At 38.9% G+C, this 25,987-nt stretch overlaps 1 long non-coding RNA gene across 4 annotated transcripts in view; it reads left to right on the top strand.

The window, feature by feature from the left end:
* Window positions 1–1,743: 1,743 nt before the first annotated feature.
* Window positions 1,744–25,987, top strand: part of LOC139084807 (uncharacterized) — a 121,591-nt gene continuing 97,347 nt past the window's right edge. For 2 of the 4 annotated variants that reach the window (XR_011542578.1, XR_011542571.1), the window contains exons 1-2: window positions 1,744–1,918; window positions 3,666–3,737. This is a non-coding gene — a long non-coding RNA (uncharacterized lncRNA). The remainder of the gene's footprint in view (window positions 1,919–3,665; window positions 3,738–25,987) is intronic. The other 2 variants (XR_011542582.1, XR_011542583.1) reach the window with 1 other exon arrangement.

Raw genomic sequence — 25,987 nt, forward strand, 5'->3', positions numbered from 1 at the left:
CAAATTCCTGCCTGTGTGGTGCTGACGTTCTAGTTCAGTGGTTCTCAACCTTTGCTGCATATTAGAATCACCTGGGGAGATTTTAAAACTCCTAGGTCTTGCCCCACAGCCAATTAAATCAGAATCTCTGGGGGGGGGGGGAGTGGGGGTGGGCGGTGGTGGGGAGTGTTGGGAGGAACTCAGGTGTTAGTATTTTTTTGAAACTTCCCAGGTGATTCCAATGTTCATCTAAATTTGAGAACCATCAGTCTACAGCAGTAGTTAGCAGACTGTAGTGAACCCAAGAATGACCAGAAGGGCTTGTTACAGTTCAGAATAGTTTCTGATTCACTAGTCTGGGGCTAGGCCTAGGAATCGGCATTTCCAACAAGTTCCCTGGTGATGCTGATGCTGCTGGTTTGGGGACTAAGCTTTGAGAATAACTGATCCAGAGCCTTGATGGGCAATGCACTGTAGAGCAGCGGCCTGGGCTTTGACTTGCTAGACGTGCAGAATCTCAGACCCCTCCCCAGACCTAACGAGTCAGAATCTGCATCTAATGAGATCTCCAGGTCATTCAAATTCATGTTGAAGTTTGAGAAGATCTACTTCAGTGTTTTTGTCGTGGTGTGCATGTCATGCAAACTGCAGATTTCCTTCTCTCTCTCTCTCTCTCTCTTTCATTTTTTGGGGGGAAGATTAGCCCTAAGCTAACATCTACTGCTAATCTACTGCTAATCCTCCTCTTTTTGTTGAGGAAGACTGGCCCTGAGCTAACATCTGTGCCCATCTTCCTCTACTTTATACGTGGGACGCCTACACAGCATGTCTTGCCAAGCGGTGACATTTCCGTACGCAGGATCCAAACCGGCGAACCCTGGGTCACCAAAGTGGAACATGTGAACTTAAGCACTGCGCCACTGGGCCGGCAGATTTATTTCTTGACTCTTGAATATTCTTTTACATAAGTTGATGTCACGTACTTCAGAAACAAAGCACTATAGTAGTGATTTATAATGAAATAATCTGTTATTTGTCTTTTTCTACCACAAAGGTCTTGTAGTGGCAAAAACAAATGAGAAATAACAGGCTTAATTCTCCTCGTTGGAATTAAGGGAAGACCTCCCGCCTACTTTTGTTAGACCATTTACTTTAGAAAACTTGTGATTTCATTCTCTGTCTCTTTGAAATGTATGTAAGTATGTAAAACTTCTTAAAAGCTAAATACACCTCTAGCCAGGACCTGGGAGCTGTATCTTTGAAATATAAACAAAGAAGATAGTACTTCTACGTTCAAATCAGAGAGGGTAAGAGCTTAACTTTGTTGGGCCCCTCCCTTCAAGTTACAAAGCTACCTTTTGTTGTAAAGATATGAGAAGTTCATTTTTCCTCTGGACAAAGCGAAGTAGCTAATGCAAATGGTCACCCCAATTACCAAGTGAATTTGGGATGAACTACATGTGACAAATGGTGCCATCAACTCCTCTTACTTTAGGACTAGTTATCATTTATCTTGAACATGCCTGTAACGGGTTGTATCTGCATGGCTGTGTAAGCAGGAGAGAAACAGCTGAGGACCGGACCATGGGGCTCAGGGAACTGGAAGAAGGCATGAGCAGCCGATGGCAAAACAGACATACTCTTTATTCACTCTGGGCAACAGACAGTGGGGGTGTGCACAACAGCTCTCCTTGTGGCCGCTTTTATATGACTACTAGACAAAAGTGGCATATAGCCAGCAGACTATCTTTACATAGACAGGTTACATAAGATGTTTACACAGACAGGATGGCGCATGTGCTGCCTGCAGCGGACACGTTGACTCACATCTTGAGGAAGCTGCTCTGGTCTGATTGTCCATAGTGCCTCCATCTCCCTTCACCTATATGAAGGGTGAGATTTCTATGTATCTTTGCAATCTCTTAGCAGCTTGTCCGAGGTATGCATCACATTCTGGCTTAATGCTTATTTAGTGATAACATTGCTTTCTTTCTCGTCCACCTTTGTAGAGAGGCTTTCTGGGTGGAGAGGAAATTTTTAATGATGTTTTTTCCCAACAGGTTGTAGTCAGTATTTTACTAACTTTCCAGAGTACTTTCTTTCCCTAGCTAGCCATGGCACCCATTCTGCATGTGACACTTTGAGAGGTTAGGGTTGGGAGGGAGTACTAATAGAGTATATTAGTCTGAAACAACAGTCTAATTCAGATATTCTGTTTCCCAAACCTTTAAAAAAACCCAGCTCTTAATTATGGAGCTTTTCAATCATATGTAAAAGTACAGAGAATAGTATAATGAACCCCTCTGTATTCATCTCCCAGCTTCAACAATTAAGATGTTTGCAATCTGGTTTCATCTATATCTACTTTTGACTTTTTGGTTAGGTGTTAATAAAACGAAACCTAGTTATCCTATCATTTAACCTGGAAATACTTTAATACGTGTCTTTAATGTATTTCTTTTTTTAAAAAAAGTAACCGTAACTATTCGTAATAGCCTAAAGATGGAAACAGCACAAAAGTCCATCGGTGAGTGAATGGATAAACAAATTGTGGCACATATATACAAAAGAATATTATTTAGCCATAATATGCTATCATGTGGATGAACCTCCAAAACATTATGCTAAGTGACACGAAAAGTCACATATGGTATGCCTCCATTTATGTGAATATCTAGAATAGATAAATATGCAGAGAGAGAATGCAGATTGGTGGTTGCCAGAGACTAGGAGGAAGGATGAATGGGGAGAAACTACCTGATGGTTAAGAGGTTTTACTGAGAAGTGATGGAACCGTTTTGGAGCTAGGTAGGGGTGGTGGTTGTGACATTTTGCTTGGAAAAAGTCATCTCTTATAGGACAATAACAAGTGAAGAGGTGAATATTTGAAGCAATTACAAATTGTGAAATTTACAATGAGAGCAAGCATGTGCTGAGAGAGAAAATAATTGGGAATTTCTTCTGGATGGAAGGGCAGGGAAGACCTTTCTGAGGTTGTAATATTTAAACTAAGGCCCAGAAGTTGAAGAGAAAGACTTCTAGCAGAATCAAGGTCTTGAGGTGAGTAAGAGGTTAGCACGTTTGAGGGCTGAATGTAGGTGTGGGTAACTGATGTGTCTGCTCAGACTTCCCCTACAATAGGATCAGGCCAGTATCTGGCTTACAGTGTCCCTGCAGAAATGGGTCTTGACTCATCATTCCTCCATGAACTGCATAGTTATCATCTACTCTTCCCTCGAATTGTGGTGGAATGAGGATATTTATGTAGATTGGGGCAAGTACAGTTGTATTTTTATTTCTTTATCACACTCTATCCTTAACTGGATGAGACAAAGAGGTATGAAAATGTTGATGATACTGGACATAAACTAGGTATGTATCCAATATATAAGGTGGATAATAGTAGGATATAGTAATAAAACAATTTCTGAAGAGAAGGGTGGGATGAAGAAACTGTGTGAAGTCGGAACACCCCAGGAACCTCGGGTTGGAGGAGGAAACAGGGGGCTGGAGGGAGAGTGATGGGGACAGCAAGGGGATGGAAGCCATCCTCTCTGGTGTGTGGTGGGTAGAAATGGGCCAGGATCAACTCTGCCCCCTCTAGCTGTGTGCCCATAAACAAATCATTTTATCTCTGGAAGCAGAAGCTGTGAAATGGGATTGTAGTAATAATACTTATCCTACAGGGATTATGGGAAGCTTAAATGAGATCATGATTGAAACTGGCTCAACAGGATGCCTGACACCAAAGTAAGCCCGTAAGTGTTTACTTCTGCTATGGATATTACAAATATTCTTGTTTCTCAGCTTTCTAAACCTTCTCAAGTTCATGTTTAATTTCATGTTTGTTTTTTTTTTTTTGTGGGAAAGATTGGCCCTCAGCTAACATCTGTGCCAATCTTCCTCTGATTTAGGTGGGATGCTGTCACAGTGTGGTTTTACAAGTGGTCCTGGGTCCATACCCAGGACCCAAACCCCTCAAACCCTGGGCTACTGAAGTGGAGTGTGTGAACCCAACAACTATGCCGCTGGGCTGGCCCGTAGTTTTCGTGTTTTTATATGTTGATTTCATATTCTGGCTTTCTCTTTTCTGGGCTGAAAAAAAATGCCCCCATAGAGAAAATTGTTCTCTTCAACCTCTCAGTATGTTTTAAGTAAGTGAGAATCTTCTTTGTGACCAGAACCTGTGTTACTGACTGTAGTCAGTGCATTCATACCGGTCACTCAAACAGCAAAATGGTAATTGAATTCAACCATTATTCAGCATATCTAGTTGTTTTAATTAAATAGCTTAGACGCTTTTTTTGTTTGGAAACTCTGGCATATTTGGAAGTGTTTAAGTACCCATTGTAAACAAAGCATGGTATTCAATGCTTTTGAAGAGGTGGAGATGAATTTGATGCAAATAATGTAGGTTTAATATTTCTAGCACTTTTTGAGCATCTTTAACAGTTATTTTCTCATTAGACTCAATGCATTTTTTATGAGTTTATTACATTTTATGGATTTTTTTTTTATATGCAGAAACACAAGTTCAGAAAGGCAAAGTGAGTTGCCTGTGAGTAGTAAATTGCAGTAATAGGATCTGAATTTGTTTATTGTTTTGACTCCCAGGCCCAGGGCTCTTTTCACCACATAAAAATCCAGGTAGTTAAAGCATATTTACTTACTTAGCAACTCAGGCCATGCATCGCTTCTCAAGTAACAAACGTATTAGCTCTCAAGAAGAGGAGATGTTGAATATATTGCAAAACCTCTGAGATTTTACAGTCCACAGATACTTGCTCAAGTCTCGACTCTGCCATTTACTGTCTTTGGGGCCTTGGATGAGCCACTGGACCTTGTTGAACTTTCATTGCCTTATCTCGTTATGAAGATAAAATTATATGGTAGAGGGAAGCCACTTACATAGCTAGAATGGTCTACAAATATAACAACATTGTGTTGATTACAAGACACTGATTTGATATTTACAAAATTTAATTTTTGAGAACTTTCATGATTTTCTGTATACTGCATTTACAATGTTTAAGGATTGCTTTATACAACTGATAAGGGATAGGTTAAACATTGTTGTATAGGATGGTTTTGCCATGAAACACTTTTACAGTATGCAGATGACTCATTTTAAGGAAGATTATTTATCCTATTGTTTATCCAAATCTATGTAATCAGAATGCACGTTATAGTTCTGCCATACCCCATGTATTATTCTTTAAAAGACCTTTAAAAATGATTTACTCTCTCTCTTCTCTGGATTCTAGAGGTTAATAAGTTCCCCCAATTAGCTAAGTACTTCTAATAGACTATTTATTGTTAGGTCCTCAAACACTTGTAATGAAGTGTTATTCCCCTCTACCATGTGCGTACCTTAGTTGCCAGAAACAGTCAGTGTATTTCTGAAAGTGCTGATTAGGGAATATCCCGCTAATTGCTTTTGATCTGCCTTAAAGAGAGCAATTAGCAACAACTCAAATTGTGTCTTTGGGGGTAGGAACGCTCTCATGACCAAATGTGAGTATCTGGCGCTAAAGGTTTATCATAGAGAAAATGATGCTTCTAATCCCAGAGACATGTTTGAAGAGTTAGGCTGAGGTTTTTCTTGGATGTTTTTTCCGTTGAGACACACAGTATAGCATTTCTTCATGAGGGCTTAGGTTTCACACAGGTTTATATTTAGTACCTATGGGAGTCTAAGCTGATGATTAATAGTTGAGAATCATTTTAAAAAATGTATGGCTGAAGGCAGAAAATAAAGTGCTGATTGGTTCATTAAGCAATTCAATCCCAAACTGTAAAAGGTTTCAGTTTAGTCCTGCCCGAAGCCTGACTGATCCTGTCATAAACACTTTTCATAAACCTTCCACTTAAACCTGGTCTTGCAGTTTTATTAATCTAGCAATAATTCAAAGTGACACCCCATGTAGCAATATAAATCTATGAGATGGATATCATAAAACTGACGCCATTGCAAAACCACGGGTAATTATGTAAAATTGCAGGTTTTTTAAAGTTAGGTCTGTCTTTCTGAATTGCTGCTTCTGCCTTGGTTGAACAGATGTGTTGACTGTAACACTGTCTCAATGTGTTGGTATGCCTTAAGAAAGAGAGAAAAATTCAGATAGTCACTGATGATACAAAGTTCTAGAGTTTGAAGAGCCTTATTTGCAAAACTCAGGGAGGAATTTAGCAAAGACCTATACTTGTGGAGCTTATGTTCTCTGGGAAGATTGCCTTTCTGTGTTGCTATGTGGAATTTTTAGCTCTTGGATTTAATGGCTGTATTGATATTCTGTGGATGCACTAGGGGCTCTGGGCGATAGGCACACTTTCAGAAACTCGAATGAAGTCCCAGCTGTCAGACTTTTTTTTGGTTTTCTTTGTTCTCAGTCTAGGGGGTTAGATGGACTCTCAAACTAGATCATAGCAGACCTAACCTTAGAAATATTGTGTTTCTACAATCCTGTTATTTGAAACAGAAGACTGCATTTCCATTTTATGTGGGGCAGAGAGAAACATTTCTAAGAGCAAGCTTAGAAGAAGTAGTCCATAGGAGCTGGAGGGTTTGTTTTCATACGCTCTCCATAGTTACTCGACAGCGGTAATCTGCTCTCAAGTTAAAGTGAGCCTTGAAGGAGTGTTCAAATACCTATTATTGAACCCAGGGGACATTTATGCTTTTATAAGATAAGTGTTAGAAATATATCTGAAGCCATAGGATTTTTTCTCCCTGAATGTGCTTTATGGGTCTACATTGACTGTACATGAGAAAGATCCACTCTGATGTGAGAGGGGATGAAAACCAAGGTTGCAGACACACCACGCTTTAGCACTGTCACAACTGCAATTGAATTTAGGAAGATGTGTGTAGTTATTTGTTGAGGATCTTCTCCCCTGCTGGATTTTTAACTCCTCTAGAGCTTAGTACATGTTAGATGCTCATTTAGCCCGTTTAATGATTTAATTGCCAAGGTTGTATGTGCACAATGGAAAGAGAAATACAAAGTTTTGAATGTTATCTACTTCATTGACCAACAACTGACATTCAAACTTCATTCTTACACAGCAACTTCTTAAGATGTAGGGTGTGTGTGTGTGTTTGGGGGCACTTGTGTAGTGTTGTAGGGGCAGTTAACTGGAAGACAATAAACAGTCACTGTATCTTTTATTTAACAATTCATGAAAAATATAGTAAACCTAAAATTTGACACTCTTACTTGGAAGTTTAAGACATCCACGTTAGCTCTTACGCATTACATACTTTCTTCATCAGATTTGTCTTTCAATAAAACCTTGCGTTTCTTCAGTCTTCCAAATAGAGGAAAACACAACAATGATGTGAATTTGAAGCTCAAACAGTTGACGGCTGGCTCCCACTGACTGCCCAGCCCCTGACCTCAGACTAGGGAATTAGTGGAGGTAGACGGTAGGCTAAAGTTCTTATCTGCTGGTGGCGGGAGGTGGCAGTGGCCGTGAGCTTGGAGAAACAGGGACAGGAGGGGTGAGGCCCAGTGGGGAAACTTCAGGCATTAGGTGATCCCCTTCCTCAAAAGTAGCGAGGTAGGAGCTGGGGCCCTGCGTCCCTCTTCTCCCAGGAGTCCCCTGACCCAGCCTGCTTGGCTGAGGCTGATGAAATCCACGCCCTGCCCCAGCCCCGAAGCTATCATATTCTCGGAATTCCTGCTTCTGGCTTTTAAGCCCCTCGATATTTAAATTGGAACAGAAAACTGTTACGAGGGGTGCCACACTGCAGCTGGAGGAGGAAGAATTGGATAAATCTCTCATTTCATTAACTTTGCAATGATGGAGGACTATACTTTTCCCAAGGGTTTGTTTTGTTTTGTTTTGTTTCTTGTTTTAGCCTATTTTCTCTTCACTTATGTGATCTATTATCATTAAAGAGCAATTTTATAGTAAGTCAAAATGTAAGCTGTGCCTAGTAGAGTATTCCTATTGCTATATGATCAGATACTAAAACAAATGGGTATTTGCCATCTTTCTTCTTCCATCTTGACATGATAGAATGATCTTTCTGATTCCAACTTTCGGGTAGTGCAAACAATTCTCAAATTTACATTCACTCATCGTGTTTAAGCTCTTCAGATCAATATTGAGCTACTGGAGGGCCAGCAAACATCAGAGCCAGAATCACAAATGAACTTATTATCTAATTAATTTTGCTATCCCGGTAGAGATACTTTTAAATTATTTTATTCAAATGAGAGGGCAATTATAATTCACAATAGCAAACACTCATATGGCAGTAAGCACTGCGGCTGCAGCTATTTACAGAATCCATTTAGTTGAATACAAACAGCTGAATATTTTGAAAATAATTGATTAACAATTGGCTGTTTTCCTTTACCCTTTAAAATAAGACTGCTTGGGTTGGTGTTTTTATTTGTAGATGGAGCCTGCATATCTACTGGTGTCCACTTTGAGATTTTCGTGGCAAACGTGCAGGAGAGAGAAAATAGACATCGTTAGGGCAAGCAGAACTTACCATTTCTCTTTTAGGGCCTCTGCTAAAACAGGGTACTAATTGGGAGGAAAGAGAAAGTTAAGAGTTTAGCAATCCTTTAGAGCTTTTGAATGAATAGGGACAAACAGAACTTTCGGTCAGAAATAAAGTAAGACTTTTATAGTTCTTTTTTCATTATTGCCTTTGGATAAGAGCCCAAGAGTTTGGCAATACTTGAATTTTCCAGCTGTCTTTCCAAACCGTATTAAGGTGGGGAGGAACAGTGTTTATCCACATGAAATAGACTTGACTTGCTGTCAAAATTTAATATAGAAAAAGCCTATTCAAATTATTAAGGAAAATCTTCAAGGATCTTAGTATGCTTTCTCATCTTCTTAGGTCATGAATATTTGTAGAGATTTCTTGTCATTGCTATCCTCATACTTTCATTTGCTCCTCATCTTCTGAGAGCAATAGAAAACTGAAAATTTAGCTTAAAAAATGTTTCTTAAAACTTGTATTTAATTTACGCATAATAAACTTCACTCTTTGGTGTACAGTTCTAAGAATTTTAACAAACGAATAGAGTCGTGTAACTACTACTATCATCAAGATACAGAAGAGCCCCGTCACCCCAGATGATTTCCTCATGCCACCCCTATTTAGTCAACCCTTCCTCCCACCTTAACGCCTGACAACAATGATCTATTCTCTGTCCGTATGGTTTTGCCTTGTCCAGGATGTCATACAAATGGAATCATAGTATGTAGCTTTTTGAGTCTGGCTTCTTAATATATTTCAGATTCATCAATGCTGCTGTATGTGTCAATAATTTGTTCCTGTTTATTGCTGACGTGCCACATTCACCAGTTGAAAGATGTTAGGTTTGTTTGCAGTTTTGAGTGATTATGAGTGATTATGAAGAAAGTCACTATAAACCTTTTTGTGTTGTAAACGGGAGAGTGAGTCCTCTTTGTGGGGTTTTTAAGGATCATTCTAACATGGTCGCAGCAATTACACCTGGAGAGGCATGTGAAATTAAAGGGTCTATTATACTCACAGGTCCTAGAAGAAGGAGGCAGGGGACCATATGGGAGGAGTGCCCAGGGAGCAGCCTCAACCAAGCAGTTGGGGAGCTGAGAGGGAGAGAGAGGACCCGAGGGCAAGTGTCTTTATTGGGAGTGAGGGGGGAGTACACAGCAAAAGCTGTGAGGCGTTTCACTGGTGCATTTGAATGTCACTAGGTCACAGTCAGAGGAAGTCAAGAAGGGGAACTTGTGGCAGGGACCAGCCTTATCACCCTGGTTCACCTGGTCGCCTGGGCAAGGTGATCACCGCCTGTTTGTGAGGATGTTGAGGCATCAAGAAAACAGTGAAGATTTAAAAATTTGCACTATGCTTTTGCATACATGTTTTGATGTGACCACAGTTTTCATTTCCCTTGAGTAAATACCTAGAAGTGTGATCACTGTATCGCACAGTAATGCATTTTTAACTTCAGAGGAATTTGACAAACTGTTTTCTAAACCATTTCATTCTCACCAGCAATGTATGAATATTCTGGTTGCTCTGCATTCTAACATTTGGAATTGATATTTTTTAAAATTTAGCTTTCCAAAAGGAGTGTAGTCATATTTCATTGTGGTTTTAATTTGCATTTATCTAATGACTAGTGATGTTGAGCTGCTTTCCTGGCACTTATTTGCCCTCTGTATTTCTTCTTGGATAGAAATATTTGTTCGAATATTTTGCCTATCTTTTTTCGTTTGTTCTCTTATTGGGTTTGGAAGGCTCTTATATTCTAGATATAAATCCTTTGTCAGATATGTGATTCGCAAATATTTTCTTCCAGTCCTCTCCATGGCTTATCTTTTCATTCTCTTGACAGTGTCTTTCACAGAGCAAAAGGTTTGGTTTTGATGAAGTCCGGTTTATCAATTTTTTTTCTCTTATGGATCATAATTTTAAAGTCGTATTTAAGAACACTTCGCTTAAACCAAGATCACAAAGAATTTCTCCTAGGTTTTCTTGTGGAAACTTTATAGTTTTAGGTTTTACATTTCAGTCTATGATAAATTTGAAGTTTTGTATATGATGTGAGGTATAGATTGAAGTTCTGTTTTGCATATAGAGGTCTATTCTAGCACCATTTTTTGATAAGGCTATTTTTTTCTCCTTTGAATTGCTGTTGTGTTTCTGTCAAAATTCAATTATCCTTATTTTTGTGGGTGACTTTCTGTACTATTCTGTTACATTGAACTATATGTCTCTCCTTTTGCCAATACTACGTTGTTTTAATTACTGTAAATTTTGAAATTAGTACATGTTCTCTAACTTTGGATTTTTGCAAAGTTATTTTGGCTATTCTGGTTCTTTGTCTTTCCACATAAATTTCTGAATTAGCTTGTTGAACTCTGCAAAAAGTTACCTGGGATTTTGATTGAGATTTTATTAAATCTAGAGACCAACGTGGTAAATGTTGTTGTAACAGTATCAGGTCTTCCAGTTCATGAACATGATATAGCTCCATGTTTCTTTGGACCTTTGAATTCTTTCATGAGAGTTTCATAGTCCTCAGCATACGTACTATTCAGGTTATCTAAATTTCTCGAGTTTTGGTAGTTATGTATTTTAGGGAATTTATACATTGAGTTGCCAAATTTGGCAAAAAGATTTTTGCAGTATTTTCTTATACTTTTAATGACTGTAGAGTCTATAGTGATGACTCGTTTTGAATTCCTGGTATTTGTAATTTGTGTCTCTTTTTTATTTTTTGTATTGATTGTCTGGCTAGAGGTCTATCAGTTTTATCTTTTCAATGCACCAGTTTTAGGTTTCATTGATTTTACTCTATTTTTTGTGTGTTTAGTTTTATTGATTATTTTTCTTCTGTCTTTATATTGTCTTCTACTTGCTTTGGGTTTAATTTGCTCTTTTTCCAGTGTATTAAGGTAGATTAAGTAATTAAGGATTATAACAGTAATACCTTTTTTCTTCTGCAATATATACGTTTAATGCCATAACTACTCTTCTAAGCCATGAATTGGCTATATCCCACAAATTTTAGCATGTATTTTAATTTCATTTAGTTCAAATATTTTAAATTTACTTGAGACTTCCTTTTGACTCATGTTATTTTGAAGATTTTCATTTATTTTCCAAATATTTGGGGGATGTTTTGTTACTTATTTCTGGTTTAATTCTATTATTATTAGAGAGCATACTTTATATGACTTTAATTCTTCAAATTTGTTTAGATTTGTTTTGTGGCCCAGAATATGATCTCTCTTGGTGAATGTTTCATATGCCCTTGAAAAGTATGTGTATTTAGCTTTTATTTGGTGAAGCTTTCTGTGAAGTGTCAATTAGGTCAGGTTGCTTATAGTGTTGGTAAAGTCTCATATATCCTTATTGGGTTTTCTTTGTTGTTGTTGTTCATGATTGAGAGAGCATTGTTGGATGCTCCAAGTATATTTATGAGTTCATTTCTTCTATCAGTTCTTCTCATTTTTTAATAATGTATTTTGAAGCTCATTTTTTAGGCAATGTATATTTAACCCAATTATGCCAGCTTTGCAAATTGATCCCTTTTTTTGAGCATGATTAGCCCTGAGCTAACATCCACCACTAATCTTCCTCTTTTTGCTGAAGAAGACTGGCCCTGAGCTAACATCTGTTCCCATTTTCCTCTATTTTATATGTGGGATACCTGCCACAGCATGGTTTGATAAGTGGAGCCACACCCAGGATCCAAACTGGCAAACCCTGGGCTTCTGCCAAAGTATAGTGCATAAATTTAACCACTACGCCACCAGGCCAGCCCCCAAATTGATCCTTTTTTAAATTAAGTCCCTCTTTATTTTTGTAATATACTTTCTTTTGAACTCTATTTTGTCTGTTATTAATATAATCCAGCTTTCTTTTATTTAGCGTTGTATTTTTTTCTCCTTTTAACCTATTTATGTCACATTCAAAGTGAGTTTCTTATAGAGTGGATATAATTGGGATATTTTTCTTTTTTTAATCAAATCTGACATGGTCTTTTAGTTGGTGTATTTAGACCATTTCCATTTAATGTAATTATTGACACTTCTAAATCCAACCACATCATTTTAACATTTGTTTGACTTTGTCCCCTCTGTTTGATATTTCCTTCATTCCTCCTTTCGTGCCTTCTTTTAGATTATTGAAATGTTTTTTAGTATGCCATTTTAATTTATCTACTGCTTTTTGGCTATGTTGCTTCATATTTTGAATAGGTTGTGCTAGGGAATAAAATATGCACAATAATCTTTTACAGTCTACATGGAGCTGATATTTTATCACTTAAATAAAATGTAGGAGGCTTGCAATCATATAGGCTCCTGTACCCTTGTCCTGTGTCTTAGAGTTGTCATACATTATAGCTACATGCTTTGAAAACCCTACCAGAAAATGTTATAATTTTGCTTTCAGCAGAAATACATATTTTAAAGAACTAAAAAGATAAAAATATTATTTTGTCTAAATATTTACCATTTCTGTTGCTTTTCACTCATTTCTCAAGTTCTAAATTTCCCTCTGGTAACATTTTTTTTTTTTTCCTTTTTCTCCCCAAAGCCCCCCCCCCCCCGGTACATAGTTGTATATTCTTCGTTGTGGGTCCTTCTAGTTGTGGTATGTGGGACGCTGTCTCAGCGTGGTTTGATGAGCGGTGCCATGTCCGCGCCCAGGATTCGAACCAACGAAACACTGGGCCACCTGCAGCGGAGCGCGCGAACTTAACCACTCGGCCACGGGGCCAGCCCCCCTCTGGTAACATTTTATAAACATAGTTACAATGGCTGCTTTAAAGTTTTGGGCTGATGATTCCAACATCTAGGTCATCTTGGGTTTGCAGTCCGTTGATTGTCTTCTCCACTGAGAGTAGATCACAGTTTTGTAGTTGAGTAATTTTTGATTGTAATAATATTTGAATGTTACATAGTGTGTTCCTTAGCCTTCTAACCAATGTTGACCCCGGCCCCCGGCCCCTTCTTAACTTTTGTAGGCAATCAACCTACAACCAGGTTAGGTTCAGAACATCAGTTTTATCTCACTTGCTGTGGGTGGGGTTTCAAAGTCAGTCCAGTTTTGAAAGCCTTTGCTCTGTTGCTTTGAGTAAGTTCTGTGCATGTGTCACTCAGGGCTTATTTTGGCAAGTGGGCTGTGTTTTGTACTGTAGTTCAGTTCTTAGAACCTTTGTTATGCTAATTTGGGTTTGTGTTGTGCATGCAACACGTGCATGCATGAGTGAGCCTGGAACTTGATCATAGATAGAGAATTCCCATCTCCGTCTCTCTACAGGAATCCTCCCACACTCTGACTTCTAGGATGACTTTTTCCTTGTTATCTTTACAGAAAGATAAGGATTCTCTGAGATTTTTTGCTGTTTGTGTTCACTGAACAGTTCCATAACTGGGTCAAAGCTGGGAGAAAGTGAGTGGCTTAACCAGCAGAAATTTATTGTTTCACAGTTCTGGAGGCTAGAAATCTGAGATCAAGGTGTTGGCAGGGCCGTGTTCCCTCTCTGGTGCTAAGGAAAGATGTGTTCCAGGCCTTTCTCGTAGCTTCTGGTAGCTCCTTGGTTGTGGTAGTATAATTCCAATTTCTAAATGACAGTCTTCTTGTGTGCATGTCTGTCTCTGTGACCAAATTTTCCCCTTTTTATAAGGACACCAGTCCTACTGGATTAGGGTCCACCTTAATAACCCCATTTTAACTTGATTCCCTCTGAAAAGACCCTATCTCCAAATAAGGTCACATTTTGAGGTACTAGGGGGTTAGGATCCCAACATATCACTTTTGGGGAACACAATCCAACCTATATCAGACGAGGGGAAAAACACTCCAGGAAACTAACCCCTGTGGTCACCTTTTCAAGTGTTGACTGCTCTTTCTGATCTACTTACTACTTCTCAGGGTTTCCAGATAGTTGTCTTTTGTGTTTTGTCCAGAGAGATTCTTTGTAATCAGTGGGACAGGGAGGCTGCAGTTGGCTTACATCCGAGGGGAAGTTGTAATTTTTCTTTTTTTTGGTGAGGAAGGTTCGCTCTGAGCTAACATCTGTTGCCCATCTTCCTCTTTTTGCTTTTGGAAGATTGGCCCTGAGCTAACACCTGTGCCCATCTTCCTCTATTTTGTATGTGAGTTGCTGCCGCAGAGTGGCTTGACGAGTAGTATAGGTCTGAATCCAGAAACGGAACTCGTGAACCCGGCCTGCCAAAGTGGAGCATGCTGGACTTAACCACTATGCCATGGGATGGCCCCTGGAAGTTGTAATTTTTAAAAATAAGTAAAGATCCTTTAATTTTAGGATTGTACAGTACTTATAAGGTTCAAGGGGGAGTGCAGCCAAAATGACAACTGCAGCTGAAATGAGTGGCAGGCTGAAAGTCTACTTGGAGAATTTTGAGTCCAATATGCAGGAAACTAGCCTGGGGTTGAGGTGAAGTTTATTCCAATCTCTGAAACGTTTATGTCTTGGAGCAACTCAGCTTCCTCCTCCAGTTCTCTTTCAGTGATGCTACTCGTGATTGATTTCTTGAGGTGAGACTTTGGCAGTAGGTTTAGGACTAGAAAAATAAGTTGCATATTTTTTCAAAGGGTTGCCATCTATGGTAAAGGTCACTTTGCTTTATCATATTCATTTACTGCTTTCTGGGATTGTAAAGATATATTAGAAATAGTTCCTGAGATTAAGGAGTCAGTCTAGGAAGGGAGTCAGAAATGTGGATAAATAATAGCGGTATTGATGTGCTAAGTGCTCTAACTGAGGTAAGTACAAGGACACAGAGGCTGGGATGGGGGTGGGGGGAGGGCTAGGAGGATAGGTAACACCTAAACCAAGAATTGAAGAAAGAAACATCTCACCCTGTGAAGAAAAATGGAGAGTGGAGAAGGGCTGTCTTAAGCAAAACCCATCTCTGCTAAGCAATCAAAGCTACAATGCAAATGTTCTTCGAATGTGAAGGGTGCTCTGGTGCACGTTTCTTGAAAATGTCGTTTATCAAAAAGCGTTATGTATTCGCGCCCTGAGACTTCACGCTGTTCGGTGGCCGAGACAAAGATGAACAGCAGCCCAAAGGAAAACCCCTTAGTTGGAGGAAATATATTTCAGGTAAAGGACTGAAGCACTTGCTGCTAGTTTTGAAATTTTCTTTTGGGGATTGGTCTGAGAATGATCACACAGGATGGAAATATAGAAAGACCTGAGGAGAGTGAACTTTCATCCCTACAGGCACATTTCAGTTTCTTTGGTTCATTACATTCAATAATTCAGAATGGTTCATTCACGGTGTGAGCTGATCATAATCAGGCAGGGAGAGGAAGCAATTTATAAATGCCACTCGGAGTTAGGTTGTGCCCTGAAGCCTTTTACTGGAAATCTTGTTTTGTTTTGAAGTTAATTGGAGAACAGTATTGGATGAGGCTATGGAGAAAGAATTAAGTTTCTGTGAAAATTGGCACTCAGGACTTACGTGAACCGTATAGAGCAAAATTTGTATACTTTGCTCCTGCCAGTTATCATCTAGTACAACCACAGTGATGTTTATTTGTCACAAAGTGAGCCTGCTGACAGAACTGTTTGGGCTGTCATTTCCAGCAGGCTCTTTGATGCTGTTTGAATAGCCACAATTTCAGGTGGCACATGCCGAAATCACATTGAATTGATCATGTTGCAGACATCTTAGTTGAAAACAAAAAGGTTGTTCCCAACAGCATCAGAGCAACCCATAGCCTCAGGAAAGTGGGATGAAATAAGTAAAACTGATTTGGGGGTGGGGTGCAGAGCCATTATTTCTCCTTTGTAGGCTGCATAGCCACTCATCTCTAATTTCTTATTTAAAATAATAAAGTTTTTAGACGTAGACCAAATTCCACAGTCCTAGAATAAAAACAAGTCCCTAATCATTCTTTCCTTTTTTTACCTATCACAGCTCCACAACGTGCCTGCATAATCAGCTGTTCAGAACTTGTTACCATTCCCTGCACAAAATAAGCCTTCCTTTCCACACATCCCTGCCTTCGCACATACTGTTCCCTCTGCCAGAAACGCACTTGCTGACTTTGCAGTCACCCTGCCTGTAAAATAGTCTAGTCATTCTTCACTACTCAGTTAAAAGGTCACTTCATCTCTAGTGCCTTTTTGGCTTGCCCTGGCAGTTAGTTACTTTTTCCCTGTGTAAACTCAAGATAATTGAGTCACACTTCCATCATAGCCCAAATTGTATTTCAGTTTACATATTTACCTTTCTTCCCTGCCTTCTTGGCTGTCAGCTCCGTTGGGATCTTGTGTCTTTGTTCTCCTATTGCAGTAGAAGCCTAGTAAATATTGAAGAATATTTCAACAGAGTAATCTCTTTTGAAATAAATGAATGAGTAAATTAATACATACTACACCTAGGATTAAAAAAATAGCCTATTCAATAGACCTCAGATGTAGTGTCAGTGTGCTGGTATCTATCCATCCAGATCCACTATTTACCCTTTTATATCCTGCTCTGTGCCCAAGGAGGCTAAATTTTATAGGCAGACGGTCTTGGCTTCTGTTGACCTTGGCCGATGAGGGCCAATGATGGGCAATCAGAGGGTGAGAAAAGAGTGGATTTGGGTATTTATTCTCCCAGCTTCCTCTTTCCTATGTCTCATCTGATTGCCTATGTTCCTCTAACAAAGGCCACAGATCCATATAATACCACCCTCGCTGGGTTCCAGTCTCTACTCCTATCTTTTGGCCCTAGGGCTGATAATGGTCCCCTGATGTTGCTAGACCCTAGAAAACTGGACCATCTCTTATTATTTCCTTAATTTATCCACATCTTTGTAAATAGTCCCTTTATTAAACCCCCCTCAATTGTCCAGTTAGGGTGTGCCAATTAGTACAGCCTTTAGGTCAGATTTTTAAAAACAAATGTTATGTGGAATCACTTTCCTCAGGCTGTTACTGCGTACGTGACAAAACAAGAAGAGTCTATACTTCAGTGTTTAGGAAGTATTGAGTTCAATAAATTTGTATTACAGTACTTTTCAGAGTCTTAATAGTCCAATATTCTGATTGTGAGAAATAGTATATAGTGTTCTCTAAATATTTTTACCACCCTAAAGTTTGCTTTGGTTGTCTTGTTTTGTAGCATATCCATTAATGTCTCTTAGAAGTAGATGTTTTTATTTTTTGTAAAATGAAGTTCTAAAAACACTGCCTCAGGGGCCAACCCGGTGGCTCAGTGATTAAGTGCACGTGTTCCTGTTCGGTGGCCCGGAGTTCGCTGGTTCGGATCCTGGGTGCGGACATGGCACCGCTTGGCAAGCCATGCTGTGGTAGGCATCCCACATATACAGTGGAGGACGATGGGCGCGGATGTTAGCTCAGGGCCAGTCTTCCTCAGCAAAAAGAGAGAATTGGCAGCAGATGTTAGCTCAGGGCTAATCTTCCTCAAAACAAAACACAACACAACAAAACACTGCCTTAGCTCACCAATGACAGACCATTGTAAAAGGTCAATTTAAACTCCTTATTCTATTACCATCAGTTTTCCTGTTTGTTGTGAAGAATATTTATTTTATTCTAGTAAAAATCTAGGACCTTAAATTACTGTTTGGATGCTGAATTGATTATCTGCTTTTGTCTTTAGTTTTAAAGAATGTCTTGAGCTGCTTTCTACTACTCAACTCTAAGGACCAGAGAAAGGAACACAACTAAGAATTACAAGGATGTAAATATAGTCTCTCATAAGTTATTCCTTTTTGAAAACAAAATAAATTGAGAACTATAAACTCCTTGTTAGCAGATGTGAACTGAGAGACTCTGTTAATTTGTTTTACTGCCGAGCTCATAACTATATATATCAAAACTGACAATATTTGCCAGGACATTTATTACTTAGATTTTTCTCAGCAGGAATTAAAAATTCACCTATATAATAAATTACCTCCTCTTGGACTGATAAAATAATTTATTCTATAATAGATATTTATCAAACCTAGATAGATCATAAATTGCAGATTTTTTTTTTTTTTTTAAAGATTTTATTTTTTTCCTTTTTCTCCCCAAAGCCCCCCGGTACGTAGTTGTGTATTCTTTGTTGTGGGTTCCTCTAGTTGTGGCATGTGGGACGCTGCCTCAGCGTGGTCTGACGAGCAGTGCCATGTCCGCGCCCAGGATTCGAACCGACGAAACACTGGGCCGCCTGCAGCGGAGCGCGCGAACTTAACCACTCGGCCACGGGGCCAGCCCCCATAAATTGCAGATTTTAATCAAAGTGTCAAATCGTTCTATATTTGATAACCTAAGTGGCCATTAATAGTGACAATGATATTAAGCCATTTAATATAGAAACTTTAACATACTGATAAGTAATAGTAAATCTCATATTTATCAACATAACTTAAATGAACTCCTAGTAAACTTGCTTATGTGCTCAAAAATTCCAAGCCCAAGCTTTTCAATTACTTTGATAACTCTTTTGAAATTGTAATGCTCATATTACAACATTTCTAAATTTTTAACACGTGGAGTTATACTTTCAAAACCAGTGGTCCTTTTATATTTGTCAGCTGTAATAGAGCTAAAGGAGGACAGATAAGTAGGGCAAAGAATACAAAATCTTCTCTAGAAATATACAGCATTCCTGATATAGGAATAAGAACAACATGATAGAAGCAATGATTAAAACATAATGGAAGAAAACTTTTCTCAGCCACGTTGACTGAATAAAACAAATTTGACGAATATTGGAAGTGCTTATCATATTTTAGGCAAAATGCAAATGATTCATACCTAGTAATATAATAGCAAAATATTTGGGTTCCAAGACTATAGAAACAATTCTACAACCATTAAGAAATATGAACCAAGAAACAAGAATCAGATTGGCTCAGACTTCTCTGTAACAGGAAAGATGGATTTTTATACCTAGTCACTCAAGAGCATAGAGAAGAAATTACCTGGGTAATTTTCCTAGAAATATTTCTTGAATAAGTTTTTCAGTCAAGTGAGAGATGACTCAAAATTAAGAATCAAGATGACAGAGATTCTCTTAAATAATTTGTGACTAAAAGTGCTGTGTTCTACTGCATATATTTAGTAATAGCCATGTGGCTGAGTTGGTTGATGGTTAGCCTTTTAAGAGGAGACAGGTACCACAGAATTTTCTGGGTGACTCCATTACTTTTGGGTTGATTGTCGGTGTTGACACATGTATCACAAGGTTGAATTGTGTCATCAGGAATTACATGCCCAACCCTACAGAAAAAAGGAAAGCCTGAAAGCTGAGATAACCTTATGATTTCTAGTATGTAAACCAAATTGGCAAAAGCTGCCACACTGAGCTGAGATCAGTGCCTCAATTTTATCACAAGATTTATTGGGTATTATTCTGAATTTGACCTATTAGAACCTCTAACTTAGTTGGGTGCCATCTCCTTTCAGATGATGCGTATTATAGAATAGAATCACTTTCAGACATTTATATACAGATTCCACCTCTACAATATGTAGACAGTCTAACAAATATGGGAGAGTGGATATCTGTGTGTGTGTGTACATGTGTGTGGCAACTCCAGAAGGGATGTGTAACATGCTGTCCTGGACCAAAACACTAACTACTAAATCTCCAAAGGAAATAACTTACTTCTCTCCTGAGAAATTCAAGCATGATAGAAAAGCTGGTGAGAAAAGTCTCCATGAAAACTGCTTTTGTTGTAAGCCATTTTTAACCTCAAGAAGAAAATAAAACAGGCAGCCACACCAACTAGATAAAAATGAAAGGATTTAGGTAGAAGCCAGCTGAGCTTGATTTGGGGAGTTGAGATAAAAGACATTACACTGGAGACTATACAGAAGATTGCAGCCCGATTTGACCACTTTGTAAGTATCCCAGGCGGAAGCAGTGACTGACTCATTTTCTCCCCCGGGATGATTTTCCTTCGAAGCTCTCCCCAGCCTAATCCTAGGCAAGACTTACTCTAGTGCCCCTACTCATGGTTCAAAGGAGCTGCCTGAAGAAATGAAGGACGTACATGTGCTACTGGTTCCAGCTACATAAGGCACATCTAGCAGTCGCGGCAAAGAGGCAATCGTTGTCACCTTTCAGTAGAGCAGAAAAATTGGGGTGCTGGTTGAATTTGTATTTCCTCAGATTTTGATTCAGAAGCTTTGGGGTGGAGGTACACTAATTTGCATTTTTAATAAGCATCTTAATTCTCCCTCAGAAGGTGTGAAAAAAACACTAGCAGAATGGTAATATCCCCATGCTGTAATTTCCATATTTGTAACAGTAGGACAAAAATTACCTTAAATTTAGAAAAATTAGGATGATGGTTACCTTAAGAGGTGGTTGTGATGATTAAACGAACTACTTCTGTGAATCTCTTAGCACCGAACCTGGAACAGTGTAAATACTCGATACGTGTTATTTTAATAAAGTTATGCTCAAAATGTGGTCATAGTTATGCTGTAATTTTAAATAAAAACAAGGTTATAGACCTGATATACAATACAATCAATTAGGTAAATGTATTTATTGAAAAAGGACTAGAGAAATAGTGACAGTTAGTAGTTGTCATTAGCCTTTTCGATCTTTTTTCCTCAACTTTTCTCTGCATTGTGAATACATAACAACATATATTTCTTCCGTAATACATTAAACTTAAAAAAAAAAAAAAGACAGGCAATAACTACATTATATTCTTTGTGTTATAGATTCCTAACCCTCCATGTATCATTTTCATGATCTTAAGTAACTGTGAATAAGCTTGATTACTGTATTACTAACTCGCTAAGAATATTTCTGGGTCTTGCAAACTTCTATTTTATTTTTAACCACTCTATAGACTCTAAAATAAGGAGAGCAAGAATTCATAGTAGGGAACACTTTGAAGACAATGAAGTCTGTGAATTCTTTATAGATCTTATTTTTATTCCTTTTGAAAAAGGAATAAAAAACCTCCACCCTTTAAAGAAGGTTAACCCACGAGAAACTTTACACAAAGGGAGCGCATTCCCCATGGGAGCAATGGGTGCTGGATTGCTTGTATGGTTTGTATCACTTGCTACCATGAGAGATGCAGGTAGTTTGAAAGGATGGGCAGTAAATTATCCAAGACTTTGAAAATAATAAAAGAAACTATAGTCTGGGGGAAAAAATGTTCTAGACACGATTCACAGATTTATTGTAGTCATTTTGGGAGTGTTGAAACGGCCCAAATGCATGGAGAAATTATTTCTGATTGCATACGGAAATTTTAAAGGCATTCAGATGGCTGAGGTTTGTGTTCCATGTAGAAACTGACGTTGAACAGTAGGTTTGGGAATTGGATAGGAAAGGAGGAGATGCACATTTTGAGCAGGCTTGAGAGGCAGAAAGGCAGGAGAAACTTATAAGGAAAAGGGGAAGATTGGCCTGGGTGGCACAGTAAAGTACAGGTGGAATGAAACAGGCCTGGGAACAGAAAGGGCTCAAAAAACATTTATTGCAATTTAGGTAAAAGCTAAGGGATTATTTCCTAAACCTAAAAGAATATTGTGATTAAGGATACAGAATTGAAGCAAGAGGCGGGCATAGATTTTGGGGAAAAAATCAAAATCAAAGTGAAACCTTAGTGCTATTTTCTATTCTGATTTGTTCGTTAAGAACCTTAGGAGTCACACATTCCCTGACTTTTCTGTAAAATGTGGCCAATAGTACTCTATCTATACATCTTACAGAGTTGTTCTGCTGGGCTGTATGTAAAGTTCTTGGACTGGTTTCTATAATTCATATCTTGCTTGTTTTGGAGAACAAAGGTAGTCTTCCAAATTTGATGGCAGCAGCGACGGTAACTCTTATAAACAAATGAGCATGTGCAGTTTTAAATACTCTACCTCCCCTTCGCAATAGGACCCCCAAAAGAAGAGTTGAAGGGGGACTCAGAAGTTGTCTTCCCATTCCGTGAAGAAGTCTCTCCATACCATCTCCACAAGATGAGCGTCTGACCTCTGCTTGAAGTAGGATATCCTGCGCCTATTATCAACTCTGATTTTACCGTTTTAGTAATTCTATCAAAAAAGAATGAAAGGTTAATTGGGCATTAAATGGTCCTAGAGAATTGAATAGTTATCTAGAACTTTTTGGGAGTGATATCAATGTTACACTTACAGATCATAATTTGTAAAATCTACTTTTCCTCTTAAAAATGAATCTTTTCATAGCCCTTAATTCTCTGACTTAGCAGTGATATCTGACATCAAATTCTTTTCATCTCTTCTGTTGCAACTGCAGGCTTGCCCCACTCTGATCCCTCTGTCACATTGCTGCCAGAGTAATTTTTCTTAAAGCTGTTCCTATCTGTCTCTTGCTAAATGTCATTCAGTGATTGATTCCTCATTAGCTTCAAAATAAAAGTTCACCTCCATGGCATGGTGTATAACACATCCCCTAATGTGGATATTCCTGTTAGTTATCTATTGCTGCAAGAAGGCTGCATAAGCAACAACCCCAAAACTCAGTGGCGTAAAACAGCAAACTTTGTTTATGAGTCTACAGGGCAGCTGGGGAGTTTCGCTGATCTTCTTGGGCTTGGATGACCTCACCTAGATCTCATGCATCTGTGGTTAGGGGACAGGATTCTGGCGGCTGGCTCTGGGCTGGTGTGATGGAGTGATGAAGCCAGAAGTCTCCTTATTCAGCAGGCCAGCCAGAGTTTGTTATCTAGTTGTTGAGCAAGTTTCCAGGAGGTGGTAGTTCACAGGCTTGGCTTGGTCCTGGCACACTGCCACTTCTGTTGGATTCCGTTGGCCAACTTAAGTCATAAAGTTCTCCCACATACAAGGGGTAGGAAAATGGACTTTGATGGCAGGAACTACAAATCCACAATGCAAAGGGCATGGATGCAGCGGGGAGTAAAAACTGGGGAGTTTCAGCTGCCAGTCGGCTGTATTTGCCGACCTCTCCATCTTCGATTCTTGCTAAGCCCCAACTTAGTCGTTATGCCCAGCAATAGTGAACTTTGTGCAGACTTTCAAAAATGGTGTGTCATTGCTTCCTTCTATTTTTGCAACTGATACTCCCTTTACCTGGAATTACCTTTTATACTTGAGTAATTTCTATACTTCTTTCAATAAAAATGCCCTGATAACCACAACAATGATAGCTAAAATGTTAAGTACCTACTATATTTGGGTACCATCCTAAGTCCCTTACATGTAGTAACTCATTCACTTCCCGTTTTGAGATAAGTAATATTATTTTCTGGATTTTACAGCTGAGAGAACTGAGGCACAGTGAGGTCCTGTAACTTGTCCAAAGGCATAGCTAGTTTGCATGGTAAAGTCAGAAAATCTGAGTCCAGCAGTCACCGTCAAGCCGTTGCCAATGGCTGATGCTGATGGAGAGTGTTTCCTTTTCGAAGCTTCCCTTCACCCTCCTTCCTGACAAGCTTAGGCATTGCTTCTCTTGTTTTACGTATCCCCTGTGATCAGCCCTGGCTGGGTTCTTGCCAACTTGTACTGTCCTTTGAGGTATGCTTCATTGTCCTTGCTTGTAGATGGTAATTCTGGAGGACAGAGGCGGTGTCCTTCATTTCTGGGTTCCTAGTACATAGTACAGCATGTGGCACAGTCAGTCTCTGTAGCTCTTTTCTTGAATGAATGAATCAGGGTTTCTTAACCTTGGCACTGTGACATTTTCGGTCTGATACTTTGTTGTAGGGGTTGTCCTGTGCATTATAGGATGTTCGCCAGCATTGCTGGCCTCTACTCACTGGATGCCTGTGGAACTCTTCCAGCTGTGACAATCAAAAATGCCTCCAGACAATGCCAGGTGTCCCCTAGGGGGAAAATCACCCTTGGTTGAGAACCGCTGAAATAAATGAAGGACCTACAGCAATCGTTTTTAAAGTTGTCTGGAGAGTAAACTAACCTGGGCCACTTTTACAAGTCCCCAATCCCCTAGACTAATTAATCAGGATTTTTGGGCATGGGGCCCAGGCCTCAGTATTGTTAGAGCTCTCCAGATGATTCCAGTGGGTAGCCATTTGAGAATCTCTGGTCCAGAGATTTCAACTCTTGAAGAGTTACTGTCTTACAAGTTCCTCATCTGTGAAGCCTTCTCTCAGATTTGCAGCTGGAAGTGAAATTTCTCTATTATTAACCTTTTTGAAGTCAGGGACTATATTTGAGAATTCTTTGAATTTTCCTGAGAGGCTAACATAGTGCTTTATACAGTTGGAATTCTTTTACCTTCCAGGTGAGATTGAATTTGGTAAAAGGCAAACCAAATTTAGCCATCCCCCAAACCAAGGAAAGAGGGGGCATCACAGACTGTCTGCAGGGCATTTTTATCCTTGGCAGTTGTTTGGCTGATAGTGCTTACTTGAATTTCTAAGTTTATATTCACCAAACTAATAGATGCACCATGCACAGCACCTCTGTCCCCAAGTGCTATTTGCATGGTACATAGTGTAAGAATATTGCTGTTGCCCGCTTTTGCATTGCTCAGTGTTCCATATATGTTTCACCTGGGTTGAAAGATGACACCTGGAAGGCAGTTGTGAAAATTTTCTCCGTCTCAAATGGACTCAGACATAGAAGTGCACAGTGTGCAGAGGCCATTTTCAACTTCTCTGTGCCCTAGCATAATTTAAGTCCTTTTCGTTTTACTGAAAGCCCCTTTATTTTCAAGAAGCTTTCCAAGCATATTTATTGTCTGTTTTATTGTGAACTGAATAATTAAATCCTGGGAATTGGGGAACTATACTTAATTCTTATTTATTTTTTTTGTGAGGAAGATCGGCCATGAGCTAACATCTGTTGTCAATCCTCCTCTTTTTGCTTGAGGAAAATTGCCGCTGAGCTAACATCTGTGCCAATCTTCCTCTATTTTATGTGGGATAGTGCCACAGCATGGCTTGAGGAGTGGTGCTAGGTCCAACTGGGGATCCAAACCTGCGAACTCTGGGCTGCCGAAGCAGAGCGCGTGAACTTAACCACTCGGCCACTGGGCCCGCCCCTATAATTAATTCTTTATAGAGTGGGATATTGATTAATACTGTATTATAAAATAGTTTCCAAGTAAACCACAGTATATAAAGAATTTAATTCGTGGAAGAAATTTATTACCATCTGCTTTTATTACAATGACTCAATGACTATCACTTTAAAAGGAACATAAAATAAGGGTAATAAATTGAAATCAGTCATTTTTACTGAGTACAAAGAAAGCAGTACAGTTGCAAATGTTGACCATCCATAAAATTATAGAAAGGCAACAAATTAAAAAAACCATCAAAGTATGCTTATTATTACTTTAGTCTCAAATACTACCTTAGATTTGGTTTAATTTAAAAATCTCAACTCTTTATTGGATAAAATCTCCTCTTGACAGTACTAAAATACTATACTACTGCCTAGATATAATAAAGCTTGTTTTTAAAAGTTGATAATTTAGCCTCAAAATGAAGAATTTGACATGCCATGACATTGTGTCTTATATTAAGACCCCTCAGACTTTTCTGCCTTCATAAATTGTTTTTTGACTTTACATAACTCAA

The sequence above is a fragment of the Equus przewalskii genome, chromosome 1 (assembly GCF_037783145.1).
Source record: "Equus przewalskii isolate Varuska chromosome 1, EquPr2, whole genome shotgun sequence".
NCBI lineage: Eukaryota > Metazoa > Chordata > Mammalia > Perissodactyla > Equidae > Equus > Equus przewalskii.